This window comes from Nomascus leucogenys, chromosome 21 (assembly GCF_006542625.1).
Source record: "Nomascus leucogenys isolate Asia chromosome 21, Asia_NLE_v1, whole genome shotgun sequence".
Lineage (NCBI taxonomy): Eukaryota > Metazoa > Chordata > Mammalia > Primates > Hylobatidae > Nomascus > Nomascus leucogenys.
In genome coordinates this window covers 7,866,018-7,877,499 of record NC_044401.1, presented here as the reverse complement: position 1 = coordinate 7,877,499, position 11,482 = coordinate 7,866,018, and positions in this window count along the sequence as shown.

Genomic DNA, 11,482 nt, shown 5'->3' with positions numbered 1-11,482 from the left:
AACAACTCTGAAAAAGAGCAAAATTATGTTACTATAACTACCTAATTTCAACACTTATTATAAAGCTACGGTAATCAAAATAGCATAATATTAATAGAAAAATACACAAATATATCAGTGAAACAGGATAGAGTCCAGAAATAAACTCATGCATGTATGGACAACTGATTCTCCTCAGAGGTGCAGGCATAATACAGTGGAGAAAGGACAGACCATTTGATAAATATTTCTGAAATAATTGTATATAAATATGCAAAATAATGGATCTATATCCTACACCATATGCAAAAAATTAACTAAAAACATGCCAATGACCTAAATGTAAAATTTAAAACCATAAACTCCTAGAAGAAAACATTGGAGAAAATCTGTGGGTTAGGTAAAGATTTTAGACATGATGCCAAAAGCACAATCCATAAGATAATAAATCCATAAATTGGATTTAATAAAAATTAAAAACTTCTCTTTAAATCACCTGCTAAGTGATCAAAAAAGCCACAGACTGGGAGAAAATCTTTGCAAAGTATATATGTGGTTAAAAGTCATATCAGAAATGTGTTTTAAACTCTCAAAACTCAATAAGAAAAGCCAGTTTTTTAAAACTGGGCAAAAGATTTGGGCAGGCACCTCACTAAAGAAGATATGCTGATATCAAGCATCTGAAAATGTGCTCAACATCATTAGTCATTAGAGAAATACAACTTAACACCACAGTGAGATACCACTACACTCCTATTGGCGTGGCTAAAAATTAAAAGACTGACCATACCAAGTGTCACTGAGGATGAGGAGGACTTGGAGCTCTCATATATTGCTGGTGGGAATGTAAAATGGTTCACAACTTGGGAAAATAATTTGGCAGTTTCTTATACAGTTAAAACACACTACCATATAATCCAGTCATTCCACTTCTGGATCTTTACTAAAGAGAAAAAAAAAAACATAGGTTCTTACAAAGTCTTATGCACGAATGTCTATAGCAGCTTTATTTGTAATAGCAAAACACTGGGGTAAGAAAACAAATATCCATCAACAGATGAATGAAAAAAATTAGAATAGATTATTGTGTATCCATACAATAGAACACTACACAGTAACAAAAACTAATAAACTATTGATACACACATGGATGAATCTCAAAATAACTATGCTGAGTGAAAGAAGCCACATTTTCAAAGAGTGCATACTATGTGATTACATTTACATAAAACTCCAGAAAATGAAAACTAATGTAGCCCGAAGGCAGGTGAGCAGTTCCTTAGGAATGGAAAAGGAACAGGGAGGGGCAGTAAAGATAGACTTAAAAGAGTGAGAAAACTTTGGAGGGTGATGGATATTTATTTTGTTGACTGTGGTGATGGTTCCACAGCTGTATGTGTGTATATAACATAGGTGACTTGCGTGTGACTTTGTGGGTGTGTGTGTGTGTCAAAACCTACTAAACGGTATGCTTTAAATATATAAAGTTGGATGTCAGTTATACCTCTAGAAAGCTATTTATTTGGCTTTTTCTTGTTGCTCCAAATATGATCCAAATATGCTCCCCAAAGAATAAGATGTCCCGCTACTAGGTAATCCACATCCAGATTCCCCATACCTTTAATCAGAGCATTCCTGAAAGTTGCCCTTTATTTCACTGTAAACCTTTCCCACTCCCTTGCCTGTCTTTGAGTCTCTGCCAAATGCTAAATCCTTTACTATGTATATCAGGCTCTGAATAAATGGCCTTTGTTTATTCTCATTTGAGTGATCTTCATTTATTTCCTCTGTGTGAGTGTGTGTGTGTGTGTGTGTGTGTGTGTGTGTAGCTTTACTATATTGTTGGGTTTTAATATTGGGAAAACCCATCTTGGGTACCACTATAAGTTAAGATGCCTAAACTGGGATATAAGTCATATGAATCTCTGGTTGGCTCTGGGGGGTAAAAAAAAAAAAAGTAGAGAAGCTGGCAGTCATGACCAAGTCCTGACCATTCTGGGCTAACTGCTGCAGAAGTTTGTCCAACTGTTCTTTGATTGTCCTTTGAATATTCAGTCTCTCAGCCCTTTCTCTTTTTTTTTTTTTTTTTTTTTTAATGGAGTTTCACTCTGTTGCCAAGGCTGGAGTTCAATGGCGTGATCTCTGCTTACTGCAACCTCTGCCTCCTGGGTTCAAGCGATTCTTCTGCCTCCCAAGGAGCTGGGACTACAGGCATACACCACTATGCCAGTCTAATTTTTGTATTTTTAGTAGAGACAGGGTTTCACCATCTTGGCCATGCTGGTCCTGAATGCCTGACCTCAGGTGATTCTCCCACCTCGGCCTCCCAGAGTGCTGGGATTACAGGTGTGAGCCACTGCACCCAGCCCCAGCCATTTCTTTTGGTCATTCTCTCACTTCCAAGAGCTTGACCAATTCAGAGAAGGCTAAATATCCATCCATATCTTTACCACTTGGGGACTCTCCAATTATCTCTATAGTCAACCATATTGCAAGATCTTCTTGACCTTTTTGTTGTGTCATCATCATGACCAGCTGATGAAAGAGCAGCTGCACAGAAACATATAGAACTTCAGATAGAATGCAAAGAACCTACATTTTAATGACTATTGACGTAAGCAACAATAATTAACAGTCCCCGTAAGACGCTTCAAAAACAGGAACCCCAGTTGCCTAACCCAGGCCAAGAGAGTAAGTCCTGAAGGCCATGAGGATCAATCTTAGAGAGCCAATTAGCTCTTTTGTTCAGATGTTGTTTAGCCTGTCTTACCTTGTCTGTTTCACATAGCAAGAAGTATATAAAACAATGGCACAGACACCACCATGACTAGCAAACAAGAAATCAAGAACAATGAAATTGTCCATCACTGCTCAAGCCAATGAATTGACATTGGTCTGTATTTCCTCCAGGGATGAGGTGGTATCACTAATAACTTCTGCCAGAGTTAATGATAAGTTGCTTACAGTCTCTTTCTATTTGTATGATTCGCAACATTGAGAAAACAGCTCTGATTCTTCATATAGACAATGAGTCAGTAATTCCTTCAGGTAGAGTACTTGAATAATCAAGGTGGCCTCCTTTTGGAGTTTGCACCTGAGTCAAAATTTTCATCCTGGGTGGTTTATAGAATTAGAATCTCTGTATACAGACAAGTCTTGGAATACTATTATTAAAGTGTGTGAAGTGTTACTCTGAGGTAAAGAGGACCATGTGTCCTGGCCGCAAAGGAAGTAATAGCCTTAGACACACATGGAAATGCAAGAAAAAGATGTTCATAACATGAAGTCAGAACCAAGGCCTTACATTTGCTGGGTTACATACTTGGATATCTATTAGTCTTTTTCAGGTGACAGGTATTTGGCTCATCAACCTTCAAAGGTTGTTGAATTCAAATTTAGAATTACCTGGGATCTGACAAACCGATTTTAATACTTCATTATTTTTCTGGGTGAAAAGAAACTAGCAAGGTCACAGGTTAATTTTTCCAGTAGGTGCAAGTGAAACTGCCATTGGCTATAAGTCCCTGTGGTCTCATTTGATGAGACTGGAATCACCCACACATTTTTATCTTGGGGATCCAATGATGGATGACATATCCAACAGTGATTAAGATTGATGGCAGTGGCTACTGTTTCAGATAATCTGAGAATTGCGTTAGAATAAGTGTATTCTGACCTGACAACAAAGAAGGTACAAAAAGAAAAAAGGGACCGTTATGGTAGAAAATAACCAGTGGTCTATAGTTAATGAGAAGAATGATTATCAATAAGCCGGTCAAACACAGAAGAGGAATTAGACAGGGGTCTTGGTCCAATGTGTTAGGTAGAAGCTGTCCCTTAAGAGGACATCTGCTTGTTTGAAAGGTCTTGGATCAAATATCTATTGCCAAAGATAGGCTGCTTTTGAGGATCTCTGAGAATTCTCAGCATGAGCTGTCCTGTGGACTAGTCTTCCAAAAGTGTGGAATTCTGGCTTGTTTCTTTAGTGGTGAAACATAAAGTTGAGGATTGGCCTGCTGGAGTTTCACTGCTGTATTTGTTGTTAACAGTACCTGATAAGGTTCCTTCCATTGAGGTTCAAGAGCAGTTTTTTATCCGATGTCTGTTTCAGTAGATGAAATTTCCTGATGGATGCTCCTGAAGAGCCAATGTAAGAAGATGTTGTAGTAAGGTGGCCTTAACTTGTTGGTGATAGGACTGGGTATAGTGCCTGAGTCCCTTGCAATATTTTCCCATATCTGGATGCAGCATGGAAGGATCTAGTATCAGGATGAAATTTCTAAATGCATGGGTCTTCCTGGTAGCAGTTCACAGTCAATATGACCCCAAAATAATGGATTATATGGCCGAAAGAGCTCGGATGACTACCTTTAGCAGGGAAGTGCAAGGATTTATGGAAGTTTTGTTAATTTGAATTTAAGGATGCCATTGGTTCTTTCAACCTTTACAGAAGTTTGTGGGTGGTAAAGGCAGTATAGTTTTTGAGAAGGGGTAACATCTTATTAAGTTCTTTTATAATGGTTCCTATAAATTGTATGCCTCAGTCAGTTGACATAAAAATTTGTATACCCCCGTTGGAAACATAAAATCAAGCAGATTTTTAGAGACTGAAAGGGCTGAAGATTTTCAGCAAGGAAATTATTCAACCCATTCTGAAAATAGACAAATCCGATCTGAAAGTGTTCAAAGGATCTTTGAGGCTTTGGTTCTTGGCCATGCCTCACCTTTATAATTTTTCCAGGATTATGTTGTTCACAAGTAACACATGACCCCAAAACAATCTCAGCTGTCTTTTTAAAGGTTTCTCACCGATGTTGATTTAAGATAGTAATCAATTTGTCTTTACCATAATGAGTAGTTTCATGGAGAAATTCAGCTAGTACTCATTTGAAATCACTTGGGGCCACCAAATGGCCATCTTGAGTTCCAAGGATTATCAGAGGTATGATTCATCAACAAATAACATAAGGTCAGGATTTTTTTTTTTAAGATGGAGTTTCACTCTTGTTGCCCAGGCTGGAGTGCAAGGTCCCAGTCTTGGCTCACTGCAACCTCCATCTCTTGGGTTCAAGCAATTCTCCTGCCTCAGCCCCCTGAGTAGCTGGGATTACAGGCACCCGCCACCATGCCTGGCTAATTTCTTCTCTGTTGTATTTTTAGTAGAGACAGGGTTTCGGCACATTGGCCAGTCTGGTCTCGAACTCCTGACCTCAGGTAATCTGCCCCCCTCAGCTTCCCAAAGTGCTGGAATTGCAGGTGTGAGCCACCGCGCCGGGCCAAGGTCAGGATTTTCAATGAGAGTTACTAATACATCTGAGCAAAGTATTTAAAGTTCTCTAACTAAAGTAAGACATTCATGAGGTTCCCCTTCTTTTGGTAAGTTCAGGAGGATGGCAGGATTCAGCGTGCTGCAGCAGTGAATAGTAATGTGAGATGGAGAGTGCAGCTAGAACTCTTAGGAGGTTAATTGTGCCTCAATGGGTGGTAAAGTCTGTACTGCATGAGGAAACATCAGATCAAGCAGGAAGCCTAGAACTAATTCAGCAGATTTGACCAGTTTTGTAGTGGCAGTAATATCCTAACACAATCTTGGATTTGCAACTGGATTGAGGGCGAGGCTATAGTTTGTGATGGGTTTTCAATAATTCCTATGAAGTTGAATTAAAATACTGAGGTTTGTCCAGAACACTCATGCACAAATAGACAAAAGTTTTAGTTAGGGATGCCTACAGAAGGAGGATGTTGAAGAGCTGTCTTCAGATTATAGGAGGTTTTTCAATATTTGGGCTCCCAGAAGAGAGGGACTCTTACTGAGGACTTAGCCATTTCATAAAGAGGTGTCACAATCTCAGTAAAATTTGGCACCCATTAACAACAATATCCCATTGGACCTAGAAATCATTTCAACTATAGTTTTCTGGGGGTCTAGGATAAGTCTGGATAGTATTTAGCCTGTTAGGAGAGAATGTTCTCCTCCTGCCCTAAATGAACTATGTTTTGGCAAAACTCTGTATTTTAAAACTTTATGTCCCTTTTCTGCTAAAGCTGAGAGCAAGTGAGAGGAATCTTTTTACCAGCTTCTCTAAACAAGTAGGAGATCATCTACATATTATATCAGAACTGAATCACAAGAGAAATTTGGGTCTTTTAGTTCTGAATTAAGGGCATAGGAAAAATAGGAATGGATTTCAGTAAACCCCTGGCACCTAACTGTTCATGTATATAGTGTTGTCCTCTCAGATGAAGACAAAGGTATTGACTGTTCTGGTGTAATTAAACAGTGAAAAGGCAGAGCAATTATCCACTACACTGAAGCAAATGGTTTAGGGAGGAAATGATGACAAGATAGTATTTGGGTTGGGCACTAAGGAAAAGTAAGGATAACAGTTTTATTTGTGTCTCTGAGATCTTGAACAAGTCAATATCCCTGTCCATTTGGTTTCTTTACTGGCAGGGCAGGAATATTACAAGGGGTAGTGCAGGTTATAAAAAGGCCTTTGAATATAATGCCTTCAGTTATAAGTTTGAGGCTTCCTTTGCTCCTGGATTTAAGAGATATTGGGAAAGTTTGGGTAGCAATTTGGAAGGATGTATCTGAATTTTAATAGATTCTGCTCCAATTACTTTTTCTATGTCAGTGGAAATTTTAGCCCATAGAGCGTCAGGTACGGCATCAAGATCTTCATCTGAAGTATACAACAAGAACAGTGGAGAAGGCAAAGGTATGTATAAACCAGATACAACTTGATTGCAAATAGAATCCTCTGAAACCTCAAGAAATCTTTCCTCTGGTATGCATTTAATATTACAATTCCATAGGCAAAGCATAGCTCTACCTATTAAACTTGTAGGAGTGGTATCACAAAGCAAGAGAGAATATTTTTCAGGCAAGGGTCCAAGGTTATGGTTAAGTGAGAGAGACAGGAAAAAAAAATGTGTGGGTTACTTGAAACACCTACCACTTGTATGTTTGGTCCAAGGAAGAAGTTGAGCAAAGATGGCAGGTTTAATGTAGAAAGACTAGTGTTGTCAGAAGATATTTTCTAGGCTGGACGCAGTGGCTCATGCCTGTAATCCCAGCACTTTGGGAGGCTGAGGCGGGTGGATCACTTGAGTCCAGGAGTTTGAGACCAGTCTGGCCAACATGGTAAAACGCTGTCTCTACTAAAACTACAAAAATTAGCCAGGCATGGTGATGCACACCTGTAATCCCAGCTACTCTGGAGGTGGAGGCACCAGAATCACTTGAACCCAGGAGGCAGAGGTTGCAGTGAGCCAAAATCATGCCACTACACTCTGGCCTGCGTGGGAGATACTATCTTGAAAAAAAAAACAAAAAAAAACCATGGTATTTTCTAGTAGCCTACCCCCAACTCCAACTACCTCATTTAGTTACATATCTTGTTTGTTTCTTTGTTCGCATGATTGAATTAAGGTCCAATCAACTTTTTTTGGAAATGTTTCACGTATGTCTTTTTTGAAACTTTGATCTACTTTACTGGTTTTTTCTTTTGTTTTGGGATTTTTTGACTCTCAGGTTTATTGTAGAGAGAGAAATCATACAGGTCTCTTTCTGCATCCGTTCAATCAGTCTTTGCTATCCAATATCTAACGTTTCAACCAACATATGCACAAATTGATAAAGGTCAGGTACTCCTGGGTCATAGGCACCCCAAAAAATTCCAAATTATTCTATTGCTATTTGCTCTTCTTTTTGGGTTTAGGGGAATCTTCAATGATAGCTCTTAATTCATCTTGTGTTCAAGGATTAAATTCTACAGTTGCCTACATACCTAGCTCATGGAAGGGATGCATCCTTAGAAGCAAATGGCATTTTAAGTTTTAAGAGAACTGTTGGGGAACACGGTGGTCTGCATGAGAGGAAGGCAAGGACGGAGCTGCAGAAAAAGAAAGATTAGAAAAATAAAGGAGAAGAAGGAAAACTCAACATAGAGTGATAACTGGAAACCAAGAAAGAGTAGAATTTACCAAGGAAATAATTCTACTTTGTTGCTGTTTAAGTCATCAGATTGCTCATTCGCTTTAACCAAAGAATCTTACAGTGAAGCAATTTTAGAACTGAGTTTCATTTGTAGACTTTTGCATACCAATTTGAAAATTATCTATTACATCTGATAAATCATTTTCTCTTTCTTTTCTAAGGGGCTCCTCAGATAATTGTTTAAGTCCAGTGTTTCCCAGCATGGCCATTGAAAGCCCAAATCATCTTTGGTGAAATTATGCCATTTAAAGAGGTGGGCACTAGAATTAGAATTGTAATAAGTGTACATATAAGAAAAAGGAGTTTTTCCTGTAGGAGTGGAAAAATCTGACTTAAATGATCCCATAAGAGCTGGCAACAGTTAAAAGCGAAGCTTGTGTACTTTGCCTCTTGAGCCCCCAACCTTGAGGATGAGCTGCCTCTAAATGCACACCTGACAATGTGTCTCCCCAGGCAAGTGTAACACCAGAGAGAGTGCTCTCTTTGGATCAAAACCAAATTCTCAGAACAAAAATCTAGATGAGAGGATAATCTTATCTAGTTTTATTGGTAACCCACAGCAAAGTTTGTCCAAACGAATGCCAGTCAAATGAAAACTACATTGGTCTAGGAGGCCAGCTCAAATTAAAGGCTTATAGGGCCTATGCCTGTGTTCTACTCTATGACAACAGTTCCAGACAACACAATGCAAAACAGAAGCAGAAAAGAGAGAAAACAGGGATGAAAAGGAATAGCCTGATTCCACCAAAGATGCCAATCAAATGGGAAATGATAACAAATCCTGAGTACCAAAGTGAGACTAGATAGCCAAAGAACTCAAAATCAAAGAGCAGAGTTCAGAACCAGTGCTGACCCAATGTGTCAATGCAGACCCAACTGTGTGCAGTGAGGCACAAAAAGACTTGGTGGGTACCGCACCTGGCAGAGAACTGGAATCCATGGTGACATGCAGTGCAGACAGTATCTCTGTGGAAACTTCAAGAAAACTACAGAAACAAGTGAAGCTCACACAAATGAAAACAAGCAGAGGCTAATTATTCAGAGCTTGCTCTAACAAGGGAGTTTGCCACCATCACTTCTGCTTGGTAGAGACTCAAAGGCAGGCAGGGGAGTGAGAAAACTTCATAATGATAAAAAGGGAAGGTTTCAGTTATGCTCTGACTGGATCTTGCTGTGGGAAGCTGGAGACAGGCTAAGTAGGAGCAGGGCATTTTGTGGTTTGGGAAGCATATTTGACTTTCTCTGATTGATCCTAAGTTGGAAGCAGGGGCAAAAATTGGGGAAATTGTCTCATTGACCAAGCCCTAATTCTTTTGGGCCATTTGCTGCAGCAGTTGTAGTTTGACTTCTTGGACTGGTTGCTGCTAAAGTTGTGGTTTGGTTTCCTGAGCTGATTGCTGCAGAAACTGTGGGTCAGAGTTAGTTGTATTGCTATTTATGGTCTGGCCATTGCCCACTTGCATATTTAGTCTCTCACAGTAGAATCCTCACATTGTAGATATTTTAAAAACTGCCATTAAAATTAAAACAATTGAACTCATGGAGAAAGAGAGTAGAAGGATGGTTACCAGAGGCTGGGAAGGGTAGTGGGAGAGTTGGGGGAGGGAGGTGGGGATGGTTAATGGATACCAAAAAATGGAATGAATAAGGTATGGTATTTGCACAACAGGCTATAGTCAATAATAATTTAATTGTAGATTTAAAAATCACTAAAAGAGTATAATTGGATTGTTTGTAACATTATGGATAAATGCTTGAGGTGATGGATATCTCATTTTCCATGATGTGATTATTATGCATTGCATGCCTGTATCAAAATATCTCATATACTTCGTACATATATACACCTACTAAGTACCCACAAAAATTTAAAATAAAATTCCTTTTAAAAATAACGAAAAAAATCACCTACCTAATGGACCATATTTTATTTTTTAGCTATTGAACTAACAGTCACACCATAAGAGTATTTGTTCATTCAACACTTTAAACTTTTTTTAATGTACTTTCAAATACATCATTCCCCCTTTTATCCTTACAACAACCTTGTGATCCTGAGAGGTTAATTACTTGAGGTCACTGAATGACTTTTGGCTAGAATAAGGATTAGATAATATTACAGAGTGACTTGTAATATATAACTCAAATTGTTAGGTATAGATAATCCATACAAATGGCTTTAAAATAAATATTTTGGGTTTCATGTTATGATGAAGGATCTGTTCCAATTGCTTCCAATTTAGTTGCTTAAAGTTGAGATAAAATCTTGAAGGAAGGGTCATAGCACCATTCGAATACCTACAAGTCTGTCATGTGGAAAAAGTATTAGGTTTATTCCTATGACTCCAGAGGGCAGAACTAGCACAAGTGAGTGGAAGAGAGGCAGATTTCAACTAAGAATATGAAATATCTTTCTGATAATGAGACACTTGCCCCCAAAAGAAGGTATTGACTTGTGAAAGAACCAGTTCCTCATCTCTTATAGTGTTTAAAAAGAACTCCATAATAGAACTCCATAATCCTAGAGACTCCTTGAACTGATCACACCAGCTAACCTCCAGGACCTTCACAGATTTCAAGTTTATGAAATGTTGTTGAACTTTGAAAAGAGGCATAGATATTTTGAATACAGCAGTTTAAAGTCATTCAAATTCTGGATGAAATTATTTTGTTATGCTCCTCAAAAACAATGAGTTCTATTTGAAGTTTTACCCCCAGACTCTCCTTTGAATTAGTATTTTTGCCCATATACCCATAAATTTTCAAGAAATTTCCTTCCTTCCTTCCTTCCTTCCTTCCTTCCTTCCTTCCTTCCTTCCTTTCGAGATAGAGTCCTGCTCTGTCATCCAAGCTGGAGTGCAATGGGGTGATCACGGCTCATTGCAGCCTCGACCTCCCGGACTCAAGCAATCCTCCCAACTCAACCTCCCAAGTAGCTAGGACTACAGGCATGCACCACCACGCCCAGCTATTTTTGTATTTTTTGTAGAGATGGGGTTTCATCATGTTGCCCAGACTTGTCATGAACCCATGGCCTCAAGCTAGCCTGCCTCCCACCTCAGCCTCCCAAAGTGCTGGGATTACAGGCATGAGTCACTGCACCTGGCCAAGAACATTTAAAACTTTAAAACTGAAAATTGTCCCAATAAAGAGTCTACTAACTTAATCTTCCATCAGCATTGTTAGTTCTGATTTCACAGAAAACTTTACAACAAATGTATTGCATTCATTCTTGATGTTTTAAGAAATTAAAGGAATTAGACAAGGTAAAAACAAAAACAAATCCATTTCTTTAAAGATGGCAACTACTAGGATTTTAATCCGTAATCTTAAATTTTTGAACAAGATATTTTCCTTCTTAGTGACTTCTTTTTAAATGGTCCTTCAGGTTGAACACAATTACATTCTTTTCTAGTACACAAGTAATGAAGCTGAAATAAAACAGTGAGTTCTCTTCCACGCGTAAATTGTGATTGTTCAATGTTCTGCAAGTTCTGATGG